Source organism: Salvelinus namaycush, chromosome 31 (assembly GCF_016432855.1).
Source record: "Salvelinus namaycush isolate Seneca chromosome 31, SaNama_1.0, whole genome shotgun sequence".
Classification (NCBI taxonomy): Eukaryota; Metazoa; Chordata; class Actinopteri; order Salmoniformes; family Salmonidae; genus Salvelinus; species Salvelinus namaycush.
Genome location: NC_052337.1, coordinates 34,035,156 through 34,059,879, shown reverse-complemented (window position 1 = coordinate 34,059,879; position 24,724 = coordinate 34,035,156). Strand labels below are relative to the sequence as shown.

General features: G+C 47.9%; 1 pseudogene; it reads left to right on the top strand.

Moving 5' to 3' along the window:
• Positions 1–24,392, top strand: part of LOC120025567 — a 45,206-nt pseudogene extending 20,814 nt beyond the window's left edge.
• The last annotated feature ends 332 nt before the right edge of the window (positions 24,393–24,724 follow it).

Sequence of the window (24,724 nt, the reverse complement as noted above, 5' to 3'; positions counted from 1 at the left end):
TGGGCCAGCATCCCTGTGGAATGCTTTCGACACCTTATAGAGTCCATGCCCCGACGAATTGAGGCTGATCTGAAGGCAAAAAGGGGTGCAACTCAATATTAGGAAGGTGTTCCTAATGTTTTGTACTCTGTGTGTGTGTGTGTGTGTGCGTGTGTGTGTGTTGGATTTGCATGCTTGAATGATCTGAACCACATATGTTATTTACTGTAGTCGACATGTGTTGTCTCCTTCAATCATATGAGTAATTGCTTACTGCTCATACTGCAGCAGTGCTGAGGTAATGGTCACCATCATGTCTTAATCATGTCATCAACTACTTTTCAGACAGAGTTCAGTGTGTCAAATCGGAGGGCTTGTTGTCCGGTCCTCTGGCAGTCTCTATGGGGGTACCACAGGGTTCAATTCTCGGGCCGACTCTTTTCTCTGTATATATCAATGATGTTGCTCTTGCTGCGGGCGATTCCCTGATCCACCTCTACGCAGACGACACCATTCGGTATACTTCTGGCCCTTCCTTGGACACTGTGCTATCTAACCTCCAAACGAGCTTCAATGCCATACAACACTCCTTCCGTGGCCTCCAACTGCTCTTAAATGCTAGTAAAACCAAATGCATACTTTTCAACCGTTCGCTGCCTGCACCCGCCCGCCCGACTAGCATCACCACCCTGGACGGTTCCGACCTAGAATATGTGGACATCTATAAATATCTAGGTGTCTGGCTAGACTGTAAACTCTCCTTCAAGACTCATGTTAAACATCTCCAATCCAAAATCAAATAGAGAATCGGCTTTCTATTTCGCAACAAAGCCTCCTTCACTCACGCCGCCAAACTTACCCTAGTAAAACTGACTATCCTACCGATCCTTGACTTCGGCGATGTCTTCTACAAAATAGCTTCCAATACTCTACTCAGCAAACTAGATGCATTTTATCATAGTGCCATCCGTTTTGTTACTAAAACACCTTATACCACCCACCACTGCGACCTGTATGCTCTAGTCGGCTGGCCCTCGCTACATATTTGTCGCCAGACCCACTGGCTCCAGGTCATCTATAAGTCCATGCTAGGTAAAGCTCCGCCTTATCTCAGTTCACTGGTCACGATAACAACACCCACCCGTAGCACGTGCTCCAGCAGGTATATCTCACTGATCATCCCAAAAGCCAACACCTCATTTGGCCGCCTTTCCTTCCAGTTCTCTGCTGCCTGTGACTGGAACGAATTGCAAAAATCGCTGAAGTTGGAGACTTTTATTTCCCTCACCAACTTTAAACATCTGCTATCTGAGCAGCTAACCGATCACTGCAGCTGTACATAGTCCATCTGTAAACAGCCCACCCAATTTACCTACCTCATCCCCTTACTGTTTTTATTTATTTACTTTTCTGCTCTTTTGCACACCAGTATCTCTACTTGCACATGATCATCTGATGATTTATCACTCCAGTGTTAATCTGCTAAATTGTAATTATTCGCTCCTATGGTCTATTTATTGCCTACCTCCTCATGCCTTTTGCACACAATGTATATAGACTCATTTTCCCCCCCTACTGTGTTATTGACTTGTTTATTGTTTACTCCATGTGTAACTCTGTGTTGTTGTCTGTTCACACTGCTATGCTTTATCTTGGCCATCTTATCTCGCAGTTGTAAATGAGAACTTGTTCTCAACTAGCCTACCTGGTTAAATATAGGTGAAATAAAAAAATAAAAAAATTACAAATGATCCAGTCAGGTCAATCTATATTCTTCCTGGAATCAAGTTGGAACCTAGACTAAACCATCCGTTCAGACCTTAGCCTGTTTGCTTTTCCAAATGCTCCTATTAACCCCGTCCATGTCTGCAGGGTTTTAAGAAGAACACGCACACCAGAACACACACACACGGAGGTGCACTCACAAACAAGGAATTTCCCCCCAAACATCAGCCATACCTGTGCCTCAGGACTGCCCGTTTCCCAGCAGTCCTTAGGGTGTGTGTCTTTGCGCACGTCTCTGTGTGTGTTGACCGGTCCTCATCCCCTCTGCCCCCCAGAGTTGGGTATCGCTAGGAAGATCCAGATCACAGACCTCCCCCAGCTGGTAGCTGCCTTCCACAGCCTGATGGGTCTGGCTGCAGTGCTGACCTACGTGGCAGAGTACATGATCGAGTACCCTCACTTTGCTACCAACCCGGCTGCCAACCTCACCAAGATCATCGCCTACCTGAACACCTTCATCGGAGGGGTCACCTTCAGCGGATCCCTGGTGGCTTATGGGAAACTACAAGGTGAGGACGGACGATTGTGATTGGGAATAGTGATGCATTATATTTGAGTCCTATGTAATACTATGGGATTGGGGAGGTGGACGTGTGATGTAGTTTTTGTTGGGAGCTGAAAAAGGGTAGGAAATCCTAGGCCCTGGGTTTTTACGGTTCCACTTTAACCTACATTTCCTGTCAGCAAATGAGGCAGGTAAAGCAATACATATATTCCTTATACAAATTCATCATCACGGCCCATTGATGTGATTCATTTGTCCACAGATGTTATTATTCATACACTATTGTAACGGCAGTCTTCGTTCTCCTCGTCTGAAGAGTAAGAATGGTCGGACCAAGATGCAGCGTGGTGAGTATTCATATTTATTTAGAATACTTTCAAGAACGAACAAAAACAATAAACTGACAAAAATAACCGAAGACGCTACAGTCCCGAAATAGTGAACACAGAACAACGGAACACACGAACAGGAACAAATCACCCACAACCCACAATACAAAACAGGCTACCTAAATATGGTTCCCAATCAGAGACAATGACAAACACCTGCCTCTGATTGAGAACCATATCAGGCCAAACGACAAACCCAACATAGAAACACAAAACATAGATAACCCACCCAACTCACGCCCTGACCATACTAAAACAAAGAAAATACAAAATAACTATGGTCAGAACGTGACAGTAACCCCCCCCCCCCCCCCCCCCCCAAGGTGCGGACTCCGGCCGCAAAACCCGAACCTATAGGGGAGGGTCTGGGTGGGCATCTGTCCGCGGTGGCGGCTCTGGCGCTGGACGTGGACCCCACTCCACCATTGTCTTAGTCCGCTTCAGTAGCGTCCTTCGAGCGGCGTCCCTCGCCACCAACCTTGGCCTGGGAACCCTAATAAATGGGCCCACGGGACTGAGGGACACCTCTGGACTGAAGGACGCCTCTGGACTGAGGGGCAGCTCCGGACTGAGGGGCAGGTCAGGACTGAGGGGTAGCTCAGGACTGAGGGGTAGCTCAGGACTGAAAGGCAACTCCGGACTGAAGGGCAGCTCCGGACAGAAGGGCAGCTCCGGACTGAAGGGCAGCTCCGGACTGAAGGGCAGCTCCGGACTGAAAGGCAGCTCAGGACTTAGGGGTAGCTCAGGACTGAGGGGTAGCTGAGGACTGAAAAGCAGCTCCAGACTGGCAGGCGGCTCTGGCAGCTCCTGACTGGTGGACGGCCTTGGCGGCTCCTGACTGGCGGACAGCTCTGGCGGCTCCTGACTGGCGGGCGGCTCTGGCGGCTCCTGACTGGCGGGCTGCTCTGGCGGCTCCTGACTGGCGGACAGCTCTGGCGGCTCCTGACTGGCGGGCGGCTCTGGCGGCTCCTGACTGGCGGGCTGCTCTGGCGGCTCCTGACTGGCGGGCGGCTCTGGCGGCTCCTGACTGGCGGGCGGCTCTGGCGGCCCCTGACTGGCGGGCGGCTCTGGCGGCTCCTGACTGACGGACGGCTCTGGCGGCTCCTGACTGATGGACGGCTCTAGCGGCTCAGGACAGACGGGCGGCTCTGACGGCTCAGGACAGACGGGCGGCTCAGACGGCGCTGGGCAGACGGGCAGCTCAGGCGGCGCTGGACAGGCGGGCAGCTCAGGCGGCGCTGGACAGACGGGCAGCTCAGGCGGCGCTGGACAGACGGGCAGCTCAGGCGGCGCTGGACAGACGGGCAGCTCAGGCGGCGCTGGACAGACGGGCAGCTCAGGCGGCGCTGGACAGATGGAAGACTCTGGCCTGCTAAGGCGCACAGTAGGCCTGGTGCGTGGTGCCGGAACTGGTGGTACCGGGCTGGGAACACGCACCTCAGGGCGAGTGCGGGGAGCAGGAACAGGGCATACTGGACCCTGGAGGCGCACTGTAGGCCTGGTGCGTGGTACCGGAACTGGTGGTACCGGGCTGGGAACACGCACCTCAGGGCGAGTGCGGGGAGCAGGAACAGGGTATACTGGACCCTGGAGGCGCACTGTAGGCCTGGTGCGTGGTGCCGGAACTGGTGGTACCGGGCTGGGGACACGCACCTCTGGGCGAGTGCGGGGAGCAGTAACTGGAAGCCTGGTACGTGGCGCCGGCACCGGAGGGCTGGTGCGTGGGGCTGCCACAGGAGAACTGGTGCGTGGGGCTGCCACAGGAGAGCTGATGCGTGGGGCTGCCAAAGGACGTGCAGGGCTAGGGAGGCGCACAGAAGGCCTGGTGCGTGGGGCTGGCACAGTCTTCACCAGACGGCTAGCACGCACCTCAGGACGAGTATGGAGAGCTAACTCAGGTGACATCAAATCCCGGACACGCTCCGTCGGGCGGATGTCGTGCCTCATGCACCAACATAGCAACTCCCTCATTACTCTCTCCTCCAATCTCCCCATTAATTCCTTCACTGTCTCTGCTTCGCTCCCCTTGTTCACCTCCAATTCCACCCCGACTGGCTCTGGTTCCATCCTCGACTCCTTACGGTAAGCACGGGGAGTTGGCTCAGGTCTCCTACCTGACTTAGCTACACCCCCCGTGTACCCCCCCCAAGAAATTTTTGGGGCTGCCTCTCGGCTTCCATCCGCTTTAGCTGCCTCCAGCTCTTCACGAGGGCGGCGATATTCTCCAGCTTGTACCCAGGGTCCCTTACCGTCCAGAATTTCCTCCCAGGTCCAGGAATCCTGCGATCGCTGCTGCTGCTGCTGCCCGTTATCACGCTGCTTGGTCCGGTTGTGGTGGGTGATTCTGTAACGGCAGTCTTCGCTCTCCTCGTCTGAAGAGTAAGAATGGTCGGACCAAGATGCAGCATGGTGAGTATTCATATTTATTTAGAATACTTTCAAGAACGAACAAAAACAATAAACTGACAAAAATAACCGAAGACGCTACAGTCCCGAAATAGTGAACACAGAACAACGGAACACACGAACAGGAACAAATCACCCACAACCCACAATACAAAACAGGCTACCTAAATATGGTTCCCAATCAGAGACAATGACAAACACCTGCCTCTGATTGAGAACCATATCAGGCCAAATGACAAACCCAACATAGAAACACAAAACATAGATAACCCACCCAACTCACGCCCTGACCATACTAAAACAAAGAAAATACAAAAGAACTATGGTCAGAACGTGACAACTATATGCAAACGTATGTGGACACCCCTTCAAATGAGTGGATTCGGCTATTTAAACCACACCCGTTGCTGACAGGTGTATAAAATCGGGCACACAGCCATGCAATCGCCATATACAAACATTGGCAGTAGAATGGCCCGTACTGAAGAGCTCAGTGACTTTCAACGTGGCACCGTCATAGGATGCCACCTTTCCAACAAGTCAGTTCGTCAAATTTCTGCCCCGCTAGAGCTGCCCCGGTCAACTGTAAGTGCTGTTATTGTGAAGTGGAAATGTCAAGGAGCAACAACTGCTTAGCCGCAAAGTGGTAGGCCACACAAACTCACAGAACGGGGCCACTGAGTGCTGAAGTGCGTAGCGCGTAAAAATTGTCTGTCCTCAGTTGCAACACTCACTACCGAGTTCCAAACTGCCTCTGGAAGTAACGTCAGCACAATAACTGTTCATCGGGAGCTTCATGAAATGGGTTTCCATGGCTGAGCAGCCGCACACAAGCCTAAGATCACCATGCACAATGCCAAGTGTCAGCTGGAGTGCTGTAAAGCTTGCCGCCATTGGACTCTGGAGCAGTGGAAATGCATTCTCTGTAGTGATGAATCACGCTTAACTATCTTGCAGTCCAATGGACGAATCTGGGTTTGGCGGATGTCAAGAGAATGCTACCTGCCCGAATAGATAGTGCCAACTGTAAAGTTTGGTGGATGAGTAATAATGGTCTGGGGCTGTTTTTCATGGTTCGGGAGAGGCTCCATTCTAGACTATTCTGTACTTCCAACGTTGTGGCAACAATTTGGGGGAAGGCCCTTTCCTGTTTCAGCATGAGAAAGCCCTTGTGCTCAAAGCGAGGTCTATACATAAATGGTTTCTGGCCTGCACAGAGCCCTGACCTCAACCCCATTGAACACCTTTGGGATGAATTGGAATGCTGACTGCGAGCCAGGCCTAATCGCCCAACATCAGTGCCCGACCTTACTAATGCTCTTGTGGCTGAATGGAAGCAAGTCCCCGCTGCAATGTTCCAACATCTAGTGGAAAGCCTTCCCAGAAGAGTGGAGGCTTCTATAGCAGCAAAGCAGGGACCAACTCCATACTAATGGCCATGATTTTGGAATGAGATGTTCAATGAGCAGGTGTCTACATACTTTTGGTCACGTAGTGTATATACGTATATTACACGCAGACATTTTACTGCATTTTCAGGAATGTTCTGATCATGGGCACCACATCTCAATTTAGACAGCTTGGGTTTGATCCAATAACCCTCTGGTCAGTAGTAAACCAGTAGACCAGTAGTGGTCTGGGTCCTTCAGGTTGATGCCTGAGCGTCTGTACCCGAATCTGCACCCCTCCTCTCAGTCCCCTGTCCCAGCCGTGCCACCCAGGCCCCCCTGCTCCAAGCTAGGCCAGGCGGAACCTTTCCCAGTTTGGCACTAATTAGCCTCACCGCCCCCAGTCATTTTCCACTTGTTCCCGAAAGCTGGAACGCATTATCCCAGGGAGCGTTCCCACTCCACAGTCCCACTGGAACCTGGAAAACCTGCTCTGATAAAAGATTAAAACGTCCATTTTCCGCAAAATGCACATTTCATGCTAGATACGTTTTTCTTGTTATTTTCTTTTGCATTTTGTTTTTCAGTTGTGGGTTTGTTTTGGAAGGCTTTCAAAATGAGGAAAAAAGTTAATGAAACATTACAATGCGTCCCATATCACAGGTGGTGGAATCCAGATGCTGGCTCTGTTCATTTGATTATCAACATGTATTCAGTTTCAATTTAGCATGAAACCACCTCATGAACACATTTCAGTCTCTGAAATGAAAATCAATTCTCTGTTATCTTTCTACCTGCCTGCCAAGGATTGAATTAGTTCAGGGATGAATGTACAACTCCCTTTTTAATCCATACAGCATGTGTGATAGTAACATCCTTGGATAATAAATAAAATGCTCACTTTCAGATTGTTCCTCAAAAGTGGATGAGGACTGAATACTTGTAAATGAAGGCCATAATAAATTAGATGGGCAGCGCATAGTAATGTCCTGACATGCATTTAGCTCTATATGTCCATGCCTACAGTCTTTCTTCTCCTCCTCTCTCCAGAGGTGCTGATGCTATGAACGCTGGGCTGATGGTCTCCAGTGGGTGCCTGATGATCCCCTACGTGCTGGAGCCCAGCTACACAACAGACTCTGTGTCCTCTCTCTCGGCCGTCATGGTACGACCTACACGCCGCCTCTACCCTAATCAAATAAATAGAATTACTGGGACGGACATCCCCATTCAAATCAATGTTTCAAGTTATGAGGGTGCAGTGACATTTGTATGGTTTGAGAGTCTTTTCCTGTTCTACTAATTCTATATCTATGGCCCTAATATCCACCAACCTGGACTGACCTGTAATCTTTGAACTGATTTTTAGAAATACGATGGAAGTCGTACCTCCTTTTGAAATCCTGTGCTCTAGCCCATTTTAGGTAGGCTTCAGTTCAGCTATCCTTCAATAAAAAGCACTCTGCTCACAATCCTGCTCCACTGTTGGCCCTTAAGGAGAGTTTTCATTGGAAGCATTAACCACAGGATCAATCCATAATAAGATGATAGATGGAAGGTAAACTAAGATGATGAGGTTTTGAAGCAGCGCTGAGAGAAGGTGGTTCTGGTTAAAACTGTTGTGAATGTTGGCTGCTCAGGCCTCCGTGTGGTTTTTGACGTTGGATAAATCAACGGATATTCATTTTTTAGTATACAATATCACACCACTCTGACTGATAAGGTGTAGCTAAACAATCACCTGTGCCTGAGCGTGAATGCCTTTAAGGGAGATCTGATATTGTTCAAGTCCTGCCCTCACTGTTTGTTTGATGGAGTGTATCGTTGCATAATGTGAGGTAGCTGGCTCTGGTTAGAGCCTTTCCCTGAGTTAGGGATCTTGGAGAGTAACACTAGGATGATATCATAGAGAGCACTTGAAATGAATACTCCTTGTTTTGACAAACACCTAATGCACTGACTGAGGCCCACTGTGACCTGATAGGGGTTAAATACACTACATATTGATGATCAGATTTCTCTATTTACCATTCAATAATACAGGTTGTCTGCTTATGCCCACATGTTTCAGGACAATGCAGACGTGTGAGTTTATATAGGCCAGGCCTACTACACATATGACACATGCTCTATGTATACCTTCTTTTGTATGGACAATATATTGAATTTAGCAACACATTAATGAATTGCCTTGTTTTATTAACCCCACTGCCATATCAACCTTCAGTCTAACGGTAGTCTTGCTCTTCTAGGGCCTGACGCTGACAACAGCCATGGGTGGTCATCACGGTGCTCAGCAGCTACTCCGGCTGGGCCCTGTGTGCTGAGGGTTTCCTGTTCAGCAACAACCTGCTCAACATCGTAGGGGCCCTCATCGGCTCCTCAGGGGCCATTCTCTCCTGCGTCGTGTGTGGTAAGGAAGTCCGTTGGTCTGTATTTTCAAAGTGTCACACATCCTATAGAACAGGGGTATTCAACTCATACCCTACGATGTCTGGAGCCTGCTGGTTTTCTGTTCTACCTGATAATTAATTGCACATACCTGGTGTCCCAGGTCTAAGTTAGTCCCTGATGTAGAGGGGAACAATGAAAAAACGCAGTGGAACTGGCTTCGAGGTCCAGATTTGAGTTTGAGGGCTATAGAATGATTAAAGTATGGAGCCTATAGTCCTTCCGTCTGTCTGTATTTAGTAAGTGTTATACATCAGACAGTATGGGATACATAGGCCGCATCAGCTCATAACCTACATGTAAACCTTGAAGATGCTAAAATGTGCAAGAGGCAGTTTCTGTGCTTCCAACGTTCTCCACTAGGAGGAACTCTAACTGTACTTAAATGCCTTCTTGGCTGCATTGACTGCCTGAAAGAAACTGGGTTCACTGAAAAATGCAGTTGACTCAAAAAGGCTGAGCAGCTTTTGATCCTATCCATCTCTGTACTCCCCCTCCTCTCTCTCCTCTCACCCTGGCTAGGGGCTCGGCCATGAACCGTTCCCTGGCCAACGTACATCATCCACTGGGTCAGGCAAGCCCATGGAGATCGTAGGAACGTGGACCAGACTGTCAAAATGATCAAAGGCGCCCACAACATCATTATCACTCCAGGTAAAGTAAAAACCCAGCAACACACACACACACACACACACACACACACACACACACACACACACACACACACACACACACACACACACACACAAACACACACACACACACACACACACACACACACACACACGCACACACACACACACACACACACACACACACACACACACACACACACACACACACAGCATTAACGCAGTGATACTTACACACACCGGAGCACTGACAGGGTAGGTTCATGTAAACCACCCACGTACACAGGGTTCAACTGACAAATGTTTTTAAGACCTAGAGAGTAAGTGTGTTGTGGCCAAAGGTCTTGTGCAGAAAGTAGAAAACATGGTCCTTTGCCATCCACATTTTTCAGAAATTCCCTAACTTTTTTTCTATGTTTAGCTAACCTCTGTTGACCTTGTTACATCACCAGTTAATTTGCTCAACTTCATTGGGGCACCTTTCGAGTAGGGCCCGTCAGGCATGCAGGCCCACTCTATCCCGAGGTGGTCCAAGAGCCTGGGTCGTGTTTTGGAGTAGGGTTTATTGAGACTTTGACAGACCTCTGTATAATCTCACTCTCTGTCTTTCCGCTCTCCCACCCTGTCTGAAAACCCGTCCCCTGACGACAGCTCTCTGCACATTGCTTCTCCAACCTAGTGGCAGAGTGAACTGTTGAGTGAGAAGTCAGCTTTATCTCTCCTGCCTGGCAGTGCAGCCTCAACCTGTGCTGGTCCATACAGTATGCTGCTTCCAGAGAAAATAAAGGAGGAGGAGAAAAGAAGGCTCTTTTTTATGGGCTTTAATATGCAGTACCCATAGGGCTCTGGTCAAAAGTAGTGCACTATAAATGGAAATAGGGGCCCTGGTCAAAAGTAGTGCACTGTAAAGGGAATAGGGTACCATTTGGGACACAACCCAACCTAGTGGCTGGCTCTGCTCTTCTAAACAGCTTGGTTGTCTGTGGCTCGGCTTGACCTCCTAGGCCAGTAAGTGTAATGGCCTCCAGCAAAGCTTATGGCTCTGTCTGTCCTCTGTCTGCGTCGGCATCCACTTTGTTCTCTACAACAGAGAACTGGACCATTATGGGCAGACAGGACGAACAGATGGAGGGGCGATGAGATGTGGGAGGATGAATAAAGAGAAGGGGAGAAAGGATGATGAGCGTGGCACTCCAGAGTAAACAGGCGTGCGCGGCCAAGCACAACAAGGAGATGGCTCCTTCATTTAAAACATGGCCATGGACATAGACAGTAGACGTTTAGACCCTATCTATCTAACATGGATCTACACCATGGGCCCATGTAGACAGTGGGGGAGATGTTACTATATCTATTGTGGAGGATGTTCTGAACTTCTAAAGTACACAGTTGTCTAACTGACTACTGCAAACCCAGACTTGTTTTTGTATTCAAACATTTTCAAGCATCTTCTCCAAATGTAACCAAATTAGCCGGTGTTTGTGTGCCAGGTAGTCCTGCCAGACTGAAAGGTGATCCTCAGCTTCCAAGGCCTGGTATTATGGTGCACTGTTCCACAGTTGCTCTCTGTGTTGTCAGTGGGTCCCAGATTCTCCTGCTGACTGCAGTGCACTACACTACACCAGGCCCGAGCTGGAACCGGAGCTGTCTTGTTTTCCTTTTCACGTTTCCTATAATTGGACCAGTCACAGTCACTTTGCTTGATTGACATCAGTGGAAACATTTAAGACTTTTTTTTGATAAACACTGGCCTTGTCTGGACAGGGTTGTTTTCGTTAGGAGAAAAGCTTGTGTTTGAGAGTCTGCATGAAAAAGTTGAAAATCATTAAGGAGCTAGTGTGGACCGTAGTTATGCTCAGTGCAACATGCTGTGTTGAAAGCAGAGTATTTGACGGCTGTTGTGACAGGCCTATCAAACGTTGTAAACAGCAATTGAGGCTTTAGATTGTCCATTTGCTGTGAATTATTGTTTCTCTTCCTTGGATGGTGGTCATTTCAGTAAGAGGCTTCTCAACTCTGCATGGGGCAGATGAAAGATAAGTGTTGATGGTCCTTGTTGTGTTTGACTGGCCTAGATTGGCTTTGGAATGGTGAAGACCAGTGAATAAAGGCTTTTGAGTTAGAAATGTCCTGTCTACCACATGTACTGGAGCAATTCATGTGCACTTGGACCTGATCAATGTACGTGTAAGAATATCCCAATATATTTTTTGGGCTATAAGTACGATCATCCTTAAAGGGGAAATCTGCAGTTGGAAAACCAACAAAACCCACACCACGCCACTTGTTTTTGGTAAACGGCTGAGGGATGGAGCTGGAGAAATGGAACCACTCTCAAATGTATAGGCAGAGCTATGGATGCAAGGACTGACCATCATGAGATCATAATTATTTATAAGTTATATTCTTCAAGACTGAATATATAATTTATTTATACATCTAAAAATGGATGTAGCAACTAAGGATTCTAGCTTTAAGAGTAACATAATTGATTGATTGCTCCAGAATCCTGCACATGCTCCCACTTTTCTGCTTCAGATAAAAGGATTGAAATCATTTCACGACTGATTCTTTTTTTGTTCAGCCTTGATGTCCTTTATTTATTTTACGGTGTTTGTTTATTGTGTTTTAAAATAACAGGCTCAATTATTTCACCTCCGGTCTTGTTGAAATGAGAGGAAAGAGCTCCCACTTGTATTTAGGATTATTATCAAAACCATATTCTGCTATTTGAGACAATACATGCAGATAAACTAGGTTAGCATACTTGTTTACACCTGAGCCCTCAGACATCCTCTGTTCCTATGGGGATTCACTGGTCCTCTAAAATTATACTCTACAGAAAAACTCGGGACTTCCCTATTGCTGGGATAAGTTGGTTTGAATATTTTTCTTGTTAGATTTTAAATACCTGGTGTGTCAAAACTAAAAACTGAGAAATAACATTTAAGCAAATATAATTGATTGGTTATTTCCTAAATGTTAAATGTGTTTATATAAGGATTATTTTATTTTTTTAAGCACGTTTGATAGGGCTTATGCAAATGTTTGTGTTTTTAGCATCAGAATATCAATATCCGGGTAAGAATCTCTGGGATTGTCTGAGTTTTTTTGCTATTTATACAAGCATTTTTGATCACTGTTCACAGGTGGTCGTCAGTTTTGGACTTCTATTAAGATGTGCCAGTCAAAGTCGAGGCAGACTGTGTTCTGAAGTTTTATTGTGTTCCCTCCTTTTTTCAGACATTTTATACAGACAGCAGTTGACAGGTTTTCATAGCAAGTAAAAGTAGAGTTCTGTCCTAACAACATTCAAGCACCCAAACTAACTGGCTAACTTCGGCTAGCTTGCTAGCTACTTCCAGACACAAATGAGAGAACACCTCACTCTGACCATTTTACTCACCCTAGCAGAGCTGGTTAGGCTGTTTTTATTTTATACAGAGCATTGGTGACTGCAACTGTACTGATGGCAACAATTTAATTACGCTTTTTTGCCAACGTTTACTGACACCGTGTAACGGCAGTCTAAGTCGTCCTCCTCCTCAGACGAGGAGAGGCGAGAAGGATCTGAGGACCAATGTGCAGCGTGGTAATTTTCCATGATTTAATTAACACAAAACAAGACACTATACAAAATGACAAAACAAACTAACCGTCACAGTCCTAGCTGGTGCAGACAAAACACAAAGACAGGAAACAACCACCCACAATCCCCAACACAAAACAAGCCACCTATATATGATTCTCAATCAGGGACAACGATTGACAGCTGCCTCTGATTGAGAACCATATTAGGCTGGACACAGAAACAGACGAACTAGACACACAACATAGAATTCCCACCCAGCTCACGTCCTGACCAACACTAAACAAGCAAAACACATAAGAACTCTGGTCAGGACGTTACAGTACCCCCCTCCTGAGGTGCGGACTCCGAACGCACCCCTAAAACTCAAGAGGAGGGCCTGGGTGGGCATCTGTCCGCGGTGGCGGCTCCGGCGCAGGACGAGGACACCACTCCACCACTGTCTTTGTCCCCCTCCTTAGCGTCCTTTGAGTGGCGACCCTCGCCCACGACCTTGGCCTAAGAATCCTCACCAAGGCCCCCACATGATTTAGGAGGTAGCTCAGGACAGAGAGGTAGCTCTGGACTAGTGGCAGCTCCGGACTGAGTGGCAGCTCCGGACTGAGTGGCAGCTCCGGACTGAGTGGCAGCTCCAGACTGAGTGGCAGCTCATGACTGAGTGGCAGCTCATGACTGTAGGGCAGCTCATGACTGTAGGGCAGCTCATGACTGTAGGGCAGCTCATGACTGGAAGGCAGCTCATGACTGGAAGGCAGCTCATGACTGGAAGGCAGCTCATGACTGGAGGGCAGCTCATGACTGGAGTGCAGCTCATGACTGGAAGGCAGCTCATGACTGGAGGGCGGCTCTGGCAGCTTCTGACTGGCTGACGGCTCTGGCGGCTCCTGACTGACGGACGGCTCTAGCGGCTCCTGACTGACGGACGGCTCTAGCGGCTCCTGACTGACGGACGGCTCTAGCGGCTCCTGACTGACGGACGGCTCTAATGGCTCGGGACAGACGGGCGGCTCTGAAGGCTCGTGGCAGACGGATGGCTCAGATGGCGCTGGGCAGACGGATGGCTCAGATGGTGCTGGGCAGACGGATGGCTCAGATGGCGCTGGGCAGACAGATGGCTCAGATGGCGCTGTGCAGACAGATGGCTCAGATGGCGCTGGGCAGACGGATGGCTCAGATGGCGCTGGGCAGATGAGCAGTGCAGGCAGCTCAGACGGCGCTGGGCAGACGACCGACTCTGACCTGCTGAGGCGCACAGTAGGCCTGGTGCGTGGTGCCGGAACTGGTGGTACCGGACTGGAGACACGCACCTCAAGGCTAGTGCGGGGAGCAGGAACAGGGCACACTGGACTCTCAAAGCGCACTATAGGCCTGGTGCGTGGTACCGGCACTGGTGGTACCGGGCTGAGGGCACGCACCTCAGGGCGAGTGCGGGGAGAAGGAACAGTGCGTACAGGGCTCTGGAGACGCACAGGAGGCTTGATGCGTGGTGTAGGCACTGGTGGTACTGGGCTGGGGCGGGAAGGTGGCGCCGGATATACCGGACCGTGCAGGTGTACTGGCTCCCTTGAGCACCAAGCCTGCCCAACCTTACCTGGTTGAATGCTCCCCGTAGCCCGTCCAGTGCGGGGAGGTGGAATAACCCGCACTGGGCTGTGTTGGCGAACCGGGGACACCATGCGTAAGGTTGGTGCCATGTACACCGGCCCGAGGAGACGTACTGGAGGCCAGATATGTAGAGCCGGCTTCATGGCACTTGGCTCAATGCTCAATCTAGCCCGGCCAGTGCGGGGAGGTGGAATAACCCGCACCGGGCTATGCACACGTACAGGAGACACCGTGCGCTCTTCCGCATAACACGGTGTCTGCCCGTACTCCCGCTCTCCACGGTAAGCATGGGAAGTGGGCGCAGGTTTCCTACCTACCTTCGCCACACTACCCTTTAGGCCCCCCCCAAGAAATTTTTGGGGTTTCTTCACGGGCTTCCAGCCACGCTTCCGTGCTGCCTCCTCATACCACTGCTCCTGGGCTTTAGCTGCCTCCATCTCTTCCCGAGAGCGGCGATATTCTCCAATGTGAGCCCAGTGTCCTTTACCCTCCAGAATTTCCTCCCATGTCCAGGATTCCTGTGTAGTGGGCCGCTGCTGCTCGTACTCACGCTGCTTGGTCCGAGTTTGGTGGGTGGTTCTGTAACGGCAGTCTAAGTCGTCCTCCTCCTCAGACGAGGAGTGGCGAGAAGGATCTGAGGAGCAATGTGCAGCGTGGTAATTTTCCATGATTTAATTAACACAAAACAAGACACTATACAAAATGGCAAAACAAACTAACCGTCACAGTCCTAGCTGGTGCAGACAAAACACAAAGACAGGAAACAACCACCCACAATCCCCAACACAAAACAAGCCACCTATATATGATTCTCAATCAGGGACAACGATTGACAGCTGCCTCTGATTGAGAACCATATTAGGCTGGACACAGAAACAGACGAACTAGACACACAACATAGAATTCCCACCCAGCTCACGTCCTGACCAACACTAAACAAGCAAAACACATAAGAACTCTGGTCAGGACGTTACACACCGGGCATATTCAACGGGTGTTGAGCGTTCGTAAATTCGTCAGTTATTCTGAGCTCTGGCACACTCAGACGGGAGTGCTCTGGAATCGGAGTAGATAGCCAGAGCGAATTTACCAGCTATGTCTATCAACAGCTGTCGCAGTGACATCATGAACATTCTATTGAAATGCATACTTGCATAGAAGAGTATTTTGTTAAGACATGTAGCTAGCTAGCTAAAAAATGTACCATAATCCCAACTCATGACGTTACTACCCTGAATGAATCTGCAGGTAGCTAACCTACCAGGTTCAATGTTAGCTAGCTAACATTAGGCTATAACCTGCAAAGCATATGGCTCTGAGATACGAATAATGTTACGACACAGATCATACACGTAACGTTAGCTAGCGAGCCAGCTAATGTTAGCTAGCTAGGTTAATGGTTCGAATCCCCGAGCCGAGTAGGTGAAAAATCTGTCAGTGCTCTGGAGCAAGGCACTTACCCCCCTAATTGCTCCTTTAAGTCGCTCTGGATAAGAGCATCTGCTAAATTACTAAAATGTCATGTAAAACGTGGCACTCCTTTCTTCCATCATGGAGTGCTTTGAGAGGCTGGTTTAAGGATCATGTCACCTCCACCTTAGCCGACACCCTAGACCGACTACAATTTGCATAGCACCCCAACAGATCCGCAGATGACGCAATCGCCATTGCACTGCACACTGCCCAATCCCACCTGGACAAGAGGAATACCTCTGTAAGAATGCTGCTAATTGACCACAGCTCAGCCTTCAACACTATACTGCCCTCCAAGCTAGTCACTAAGATCAAGGCCCTGGGTCTGACTTCCTGACGGGCCAACCCCAGGTAGTGAAAACAGTCAACAACACCTGCGCAACGCTAATCCTCAACACGGAGGCTACTCAAGGGTACGTGCTCAACCCCCTCCTGTACTCCCTGTTCACCCATGCCACACACGTCTCCAACTCAGTCATCAAGTTTGCTGACAACATAACAGTGGTAGGCCTGATTACCAACAGGGAGTGGTGCCGGGAAAATAACCTCAATGTCAATTAAATGAAGTAACTGATCGTGGACTACAGGAAACAGCAGAGAGAGGCTGAAGAAATTCGTCTTGGCCCCTAAGACCCTTACGGACGTCTACAGAGGCACCATCGAGAGCATTTTGTCAGGCTGTTGCCTGGTATGGCAACTGCACAACCCACAACCGCATGGCTCTCCAGAAGGTTGTGCGGTCAGCCCATCGCATCATCTGGGCCACAGTGCCTGCACTCCAGCACATCTACAGCACTCGGTGTCACAGGAAGGCCAAGAATATCGTCAAGGACCTCAGCCACCCAAGCCACGGCCTGTTCACCCCACTACCATCTAGAAGGTGGAGACAGTACATGTGCAATGCTGTTTTACATACTGTCTTACCCACTTTATACACTTTAGACTTTATACTTTCTGAAGTACCTTCAGAAAGTATTCACACCCCTTGACTTTTTCCAAATTTTGTTGTATTACAAAGTGGGATTAATTGATTTCATTGTAATTTTTTTGTCAACAATTTACAGGAAAAATGTTACGTGTAAATGTTATTTTTATTAAAACACTATCTTGATTAGATAAGTATTCAACCCCCTGAGTCAATATACACTGAGTGTACAAAATATTAGGAACACCTACTCTTTCCACGACAAAGACTGACCAGGTGAATCCAGGTGAAATCAATGACCCCTTATTGATGTCACTTGTTAAATCTACTTCAATCAGTGAAGGGGAGGAGACAGGTTCAACTCCAAGTACAGTTAGGACACATGGAAAGGAATTTTCTTAGGCATTAATCATGCAAACACATTTATTTTTTGTGGCACAGTGTCTGTAAGATTGAAACTTATGCTCTTCTGTTCCCTATCCATGGAATTAGTCCACTGCACCACCAGGATGGCGCTAGCTTGCCATGTTTTACTTTTTACTCATACCCCAAACCCCATTTCAAAAGAAACAAGCACTCATTAAGATCAGGTGTGGCCAATGAGTGGGCACCCAACCCACCTGAACACACTTAACAAGATGAAGGATAGAGAGTTTTGTTGACGCTGAGAACGGAATGTATATGTTTTAATAAGAGACCGTCTTTAAAAAGCAATGAGTCCCTTTGAAAACTATGTGGCATCGATATGAGTTAGAAACAGTTATTCTAGTGTCCAAATCGACTACAAAGTGTAAATAGGATAATTTTCCAAATAAAGTCAGTCTCGTCTAAAACTGAGCAAGGAACATCCGTGCGTCACAATGGGTAAATTGAGTTTGGGTTTTCATTTGACGATGTACATTTGCCCAATAACATGGGGTGAACAGCTTTAGTGATGGCTCTCTATCCAATAGCATAGACCGTGAGATAGACCTGCCCACCCGCCCGGCTTTGTTTACATTAGACAATACGTTGCGCTTTTATTTTTACTTGAGAAATACTGCACCAAACACCTTTGTTAGATGTAAAATTGCGCAACTAAAACATCCTCTGTAAAAACATAAAAAATAATTACAGATTTCAGATTTATCTTCGATTCATTCTGATGATTTTTAGGAAATGAAATAGGCTTCCGCATCTACAGTGTCTCGTGGGGGACAAACATCATTAACAAATGCGGAATCGGCCAGGAAACACACCTCCAAGACTGAAATCCCATTTTTCTAATGCGCAACAGAAAAGACACGTGTCAATTGGCATGTTGGCATGTTCTTTAAATAATTCTTAGAACGTTTTTTGAACATTACTAATGTTTTCATGGAAAGTTTTCCTAATGTTCTGAGAACTTAACTTTGAATAAAACCATGAGGAAACCTGTAGAAAACGTTATGCTGAAGTACTGAAATTCCCCAAAAAAGAATGTTGTTTCTTAATGTTCTCGGAACAATTTAAGAACATTACTTTAAATAGAACCATGAGGAAACCTGTAGGAAACGTTATGCTGAAGTACTGAAATTCCCACCTAAGAAACCTATGGTTCCCAGAACGTTATGTGCTAGCTGGGAATGGACCTACTGTATACAGTATGTTTTTTCTGGCCTGCAAATTGATTTGGACGAACAAATCTGTGCTATTTTGAAATCGCGATGTGGCCCTCGAGCCAAAATGATTGCCCACCCCTGCCCTAACCCCTTCATTACCCCTGCCTTGCCAAGGCACCACTGGGGTGATGAAGAGGTAAAGCCAGGAGGGGAAAGGACAGGGTTGAGGCTCACTGTGGAGAGAACAGAGGAAGGTGAAAGGGAGGAGAGTGAATGAGAGCAGAGCAAAAGTAGGAATAGGCACACCGGAGAGAGGAAAGAGGAGGGAAGGGAAAAGGCACACCGGAGAGAGGAAAGAGGAGAGAAGGGAAAAGGCACACCGGAGAGAGGAAAGAGGAGGGAAGGGAAAAGGCACACCGGAAAGAGGAAAGAGGAGGGAAGGGAAAAGGCACACCGGAGAGAGGAAAGAGGAGGGAAGGGAAAAGGGACACCGGAGAGAGGAAAGAGGAGGGAAGGGAAAAGGCACACCGGAGAGAGGAAAGAGGAGGGAAGGGAAAAGGCACACCGGAGAGAGGAAAGAGGAGGGAAGGGAAAAGGCACACCGGAGAGAGGAAAGAGGAGAGAAGGGAAAAGGCACACCGGAGAGAGGAAAGAGGAGAGAAGGGAAAAGGCACACCGGAGAGAGGAAAGAGGAGGGAAGGGAAAAGGCACACCGGAGAGAGGAAAGAGGAGAGAAGGGAATAGGCACACCGGAGAGAGGAAAGAGGAGAGAAGGGAAAAGGCACACCGGAGAGAGGAAAGAGGAGGGAAGGGAAAAGGCACACCGGAGAGAGGAAAGAGGAGGGAAGGGAAAAGGCACACCGGAGAGAGGAAAGAGGAGGGAAGGGAAAAGGCACACCGGAAGCTTGTGTAATTTTCCTTCATTCGTTTGATCTGGGGTTCCAGCAGCTGCTGCTACTTAGAGCATTTGCAGTTGATTAGAGGGGGAAGTGGGTGGCCAGAGAGTGGCCAGATTCTGTAGTCCTGTCCCCCCTCCCCTTCCCTCTCGGCTGGATAATTGGGTGGGGGTGTTAGGCTGCTATGAGGGCGGGGCATGGGGCTGCCACTGTTTGGAGCCCCAGAGGTGGATATTGTTCCTAATGTATCTGTAATGTAATATAATTCACACAGTGTGGTGTTGCTCTGGTTAGCCTCTCTTGTAAAGGCCATGCCTCCTCCCTCTCTCACCCCCCCCCCCCCCCCCCCCCCCATTTCAACACTGCAACATGTGCACTGCATTGCATTACATGAAGTACCTAACGGGTTAACTCCACACACTGCTACACACGAGGGTATTCAAAGTTCCTAAGGCAACTGTGGGTAACAGCCGTGTGTGTGTGTAAATTGGGGACTGATTCATAATGGCAGGAGATCACAGAGGGTCTGGGTAGAGCAGGAGAGGGGGAACGAGACACCTCAGGCAGTATGAGTAGAGTGCAGCTGCTCTGATCTCTGCTTTTACTCTCTGGTCATAAACCTGCTGCTCCAGTGTGTATCCGTAGGGCCCTCTCGTCCTCCGTCCTTAACCCATTTCCCCTGCTTCTCAGGCCCTTTATGACCTCTGACATTAACCTAAACCGCCCCCAGCACTAACATCATGGCCCCTCCATCTTGTACTTCTGACTGAACTTTTGTCAATAGCCAAACTATTATGATTCTTTTAAACCACAAGGGTTTTCTCACCCTTCTCGTCCTTGTGATTTGCCATATAGATGGAGGTGAATAAGATGTTAATCCTTCTCTCTTACCAGTTTGGTATCCACCCAGAATGCCTGGGCAGCTCAACGTGCTATTGGCCGAGGCGGGCGTTCCCTATGACATCGTGCTGGAGATGGAGGAGATCAACGAGGACTTTGCTGGTATGTTTGGTTTCACCTACTCTTGTCCTTTCACGTGTTCACCTCTTGTGTTTCGGTCTATAGACAATATGCACCAAATTTTCTCTGTGGTTTGCTGTGATCTCTTTTTCTATGTCTCAGAAACGGACCTGGTTCTGGTGATTGGTGCTAACGACACAGTGAACTCTGCAGCCCAGGAGGACCCCAACTCCATCATCGAATCCATGAAGAGTGAACGAGTATACACTTCAAGGGGGACGAAAAGGTAGGGAATGGGACTGCAGCCCCTGTCAAATGTTGACTGTCACAGAATGGCTTGTTGGAAGTTGAGCTGATTTACTCCGGCTCTCCAAATGGTGAAGGGTAGTATTGTAGCGGGTAACTAACATGGGCTCAGAAGGAAGCTATTCGTCTTTAGTTCTGTTCAAGTCCTAGACTTCCAGATTCACCGAGTCCACAGGCCACGTCCTTAGAGGGGGACGGGGCCTCTTTCTACGTACAAGCACTTGCGTTTGCACACACGCATGCACCCTGTACTCTTTGTTACTGAGGCAACAAGGCCCTTACCCAGGTGTACTAGCTCCAGCAGGCACAGATCTCACACGGCTTCCATTAGCGGTGACTCGCTCCCTCTGGAATGATGACATTTTGGAGCATCCGAGTGGAACTTTTCCGAAATGTGGGATTCATATGCCTCACCACCCCACTTTAAAACGCCTTAATTTCTACAGGTTCCCTTGGGAAATCAGAGTTTGTGAGCTTTAATACTACCAGCACCCCAGCCCTCTACTATACTGGGCTGTATTAACATGACGTGTGTGTTTATATCCCTCGGACCTGCTGGACTGTTGAAAATGTTATTTTCATTGTTCTTAAGTGACTCAGACACTTTAATTAATAACCTTCCACTTGTGGCTCATGTTTATATGACGCTGTGTGGGGCCGGTCAGGCTGTGGTGCGGATGGGTGTGCTGGGCCGGGCTGTGTGTGTAGTCTAACTGTAGATATAAACAAACCAGGAGGGGCTCCTCAGTGCCACCATAGCCAAGCTTGTCAGAGCAGACAGAGGGCATTCCTCTGGTTCAGTACCCTCGCCTCGCCTGGCGGACGGTTAGGTGGCTGGTGATTCAATGGTCCAGGCCTAGCCCGACTGTGCCATAGCCACATCCTCTGGTGCTGATTGCCAGACTGAGATTACCTCTGTTTGCACCCTACCCCTGTCCCAAATAAAACCATCTGTCCCATGTATTATGGATGAGGAGGTTGGGAGTCTGGACTGGGATGCCCTGCCTAGAGAGGCCGGCTAGGGTAGGCCTGGGTGTCCCAGACCCTTACTCTAACCCCGGCCTGAAGCACAACCATAGTGGGATTGATTTACACTCTTCTCTCACAGGAGGGTGTTTGAGTCAGTGCATGCTTGTATGTGTGTGTTTTGTGTTAAGAGTAGTGTTTGTGGGTGGGGCCGCGCCATGGGAACACTACACTGTGTCTTGAGTCACCTAGCCACTACTGACCCTTTCCTGCCTCTCTGAGTAGATTCGGACGGTCCTCCTGTTGATTTTTGGGTCTCAGTATGACAGAGGTTCTGTTCCAAGTATCTTTCAGCGTGTCAGATAGCAGGGAATAAAAGTCTAGTGGTGAGAGCACCGCTCTGGTTTTACTTATTCAATTATTGTGCTGCGTTCTGTGCCTCCAAAACACATGCTCACAATCACAGGATACTCCAATCCATTTCCCAGGTCTCTCTCTCTCTCTCTCTCTCTCTCTCTCTCTCTCTCCCTCTCTCTCTCTCTCTCTCTCTCTCTCTCTCCCTCTCTCTCTCTCTCTCTCTCTCTGTCTCTCTCTGCCTCTCTCTCTGCCTCTCTCTCTCTCTCTCTCTACAGACACTAATGATGCTTAATTTTGTAAATGGCCAACACTTAAATGCCCATTAGTTGTGGGACAAACTTACTCTTCTCCTCCAAATGGAGCCCTTCCCCCTACATCTTCCACTTACATGCAGGTGCATGCAACATTTAAACCCATGTTGAGGTATGTTCATGGATCAGTGTTAAATGTTTACCAAACTAGACAAAAAGAGGTGCTATCACAGTTGGGGTTGGCTTATTTACTATAGTATGTTTAGTTTCAGAAAAAAAACACTGATTGCTTTTGATTATTTGTAAACATACAGTGCCTTCAGAAAGTATTCACACGCCTTGACTTTTTCCACATTTTGTTGTGTTACAGCCTGAATTTAAAATTTATTAAATTGAGATTATTTTGTCACTGGCCTACACACAATACCCCATAATGTCAAAGTGGACTTATGTTTTTCAAAATTGTTTTAATTACTACAAAGATACAGGTATCCTTCCTAACTTCGTTGCCGGAGAGGAAGGAAATCGCTCAAGGATTTCACCATGAGGCCAACGGTGACTTTAAAACAGTTAGAGTTTAATGGCTGTGATACAGTAGGAGAATTCTGAGGATGGATCAACAACATTGTAGTTACTCCACAATACTAATCTAATTGACAGAGTAAAAAGAAGGAAGCCTGTACAGAATACAAATATTCCAAAACATGCATCCTGTTTGCAACAAGGTACTAAAGCAATTAAATATTTGTCCTGAATACAAAGTGTTCTGTTTAGGGCAAATCCAATACAACACATTACTGAGTACCACTTTCCATAATTTCAAGCATAGTGGTGGCTGCTTCGTATTATGGGTATGCTTGTAATGGGATAAAAAAGAAACGGAATGGAGCTAAGCACAGGCAAAATCCTAGAGGAAAACCTGGGTGTCTGCTTTCCACCAGACACTGGGAGACAAATTCACCTTTCAGCAGGACAATAACCTAAAACACAAGGACGGATCTACACTGGGCTCCCTAGTGGCGCAGCGGTCTAAGGCACTGCATCTCGGTGCTAGAGGCGTCACTACAGACCCTAGTTCCAGGCTGTATCACAACCGGACGTGATTGGAAGTCCCATTGTGTAGCACACAATCGGCCCAGCATCGTCTGGGTTAGGGTTTGGTCAGGGTAGTCTGTCATTGTAAATAAGAATTTGTTCCTAACTGACTTGCCTAGTTAAATAATGGTTAAATAAATAAATACAAATAAAATACACTGGAGTTGCTTACCAAGAAGACAGTGCTTGTTCCTGAGTGGCCGAGTTACAGTTTTGACTTAAGTCTGCTTGAAAATCTATAGCAAGACCTGAAAATGGTTGTGTAGCAAGGACCAACAACCAGTTTGACAGAGCATGACGAATTTTGAAAATAATAATGGGCAAATGTTGCACAATCCAGGTGTGGAAACCTCTTAGAGACTTACCCAGACAGACTCACAGCTGTAATCGCTGCCAAAGGTGCTTCTACAAAGTATTGTCTCAGGGGTGTGAATACTTAAGTAAATTAGGTATTTAATCAATGCATTTTGCTACAATTTCTAAAACAGGCTTTCACTTTGTCGTTATGGGGTATTGTGCGTAGATGGTGAGAAAAAAAAATATTTAATACATTTTGAATTCAGGCTGTAACACAACAAAATGTGGAATAAGTCAAGGGGTATGAATACTTTCTGAACACACTGTAGGATCGAACAATGTATCAGGCGTTCTTTCTCGGTTGTGTAAATGGCTGCAGTCTATGCTGAGCCCCTGTGTCCATGTCTTTTTAGGTGGTTGTAATGAGGCGTTCTCTGGGAGTGGGCTATGCTGCATTGGACAACCCCATCTTCTACAAGCCCAACATAGCGATGTTGCTTGGAGATGCTAAGACGACCTGTAATGCTCTACAGGTTAAAGTCCACAAGGCCAGCTAGTGAGCCGTGGCTGGTCCAGGAGGGCTCGGGCCTGTCTGACTGAGCAGCAAGTGGGATGGAGAGGTTGTGCAGAGGTCCAGGGCACCACAACACACACACCCAGAGGGAGAGAGTAATGGGCACAAACAAGCTAATAGTTAGACATAGCATTAATGTATTGATGTTGTCGTTTTCCTCTCCTGGCAACAGGGTTTCCTCCTCCCTTTTTTTTCAGAACAGTTGTTTGCTCTGATGATGAGTAGGTGTTCTCTTCTTTCTTCTTTCTTCTTTCTTTGTGACAACATTGTTGTGCCATGAGTATTTTCTTCTCAGCCTCTTTTTCTAAGCAAGGG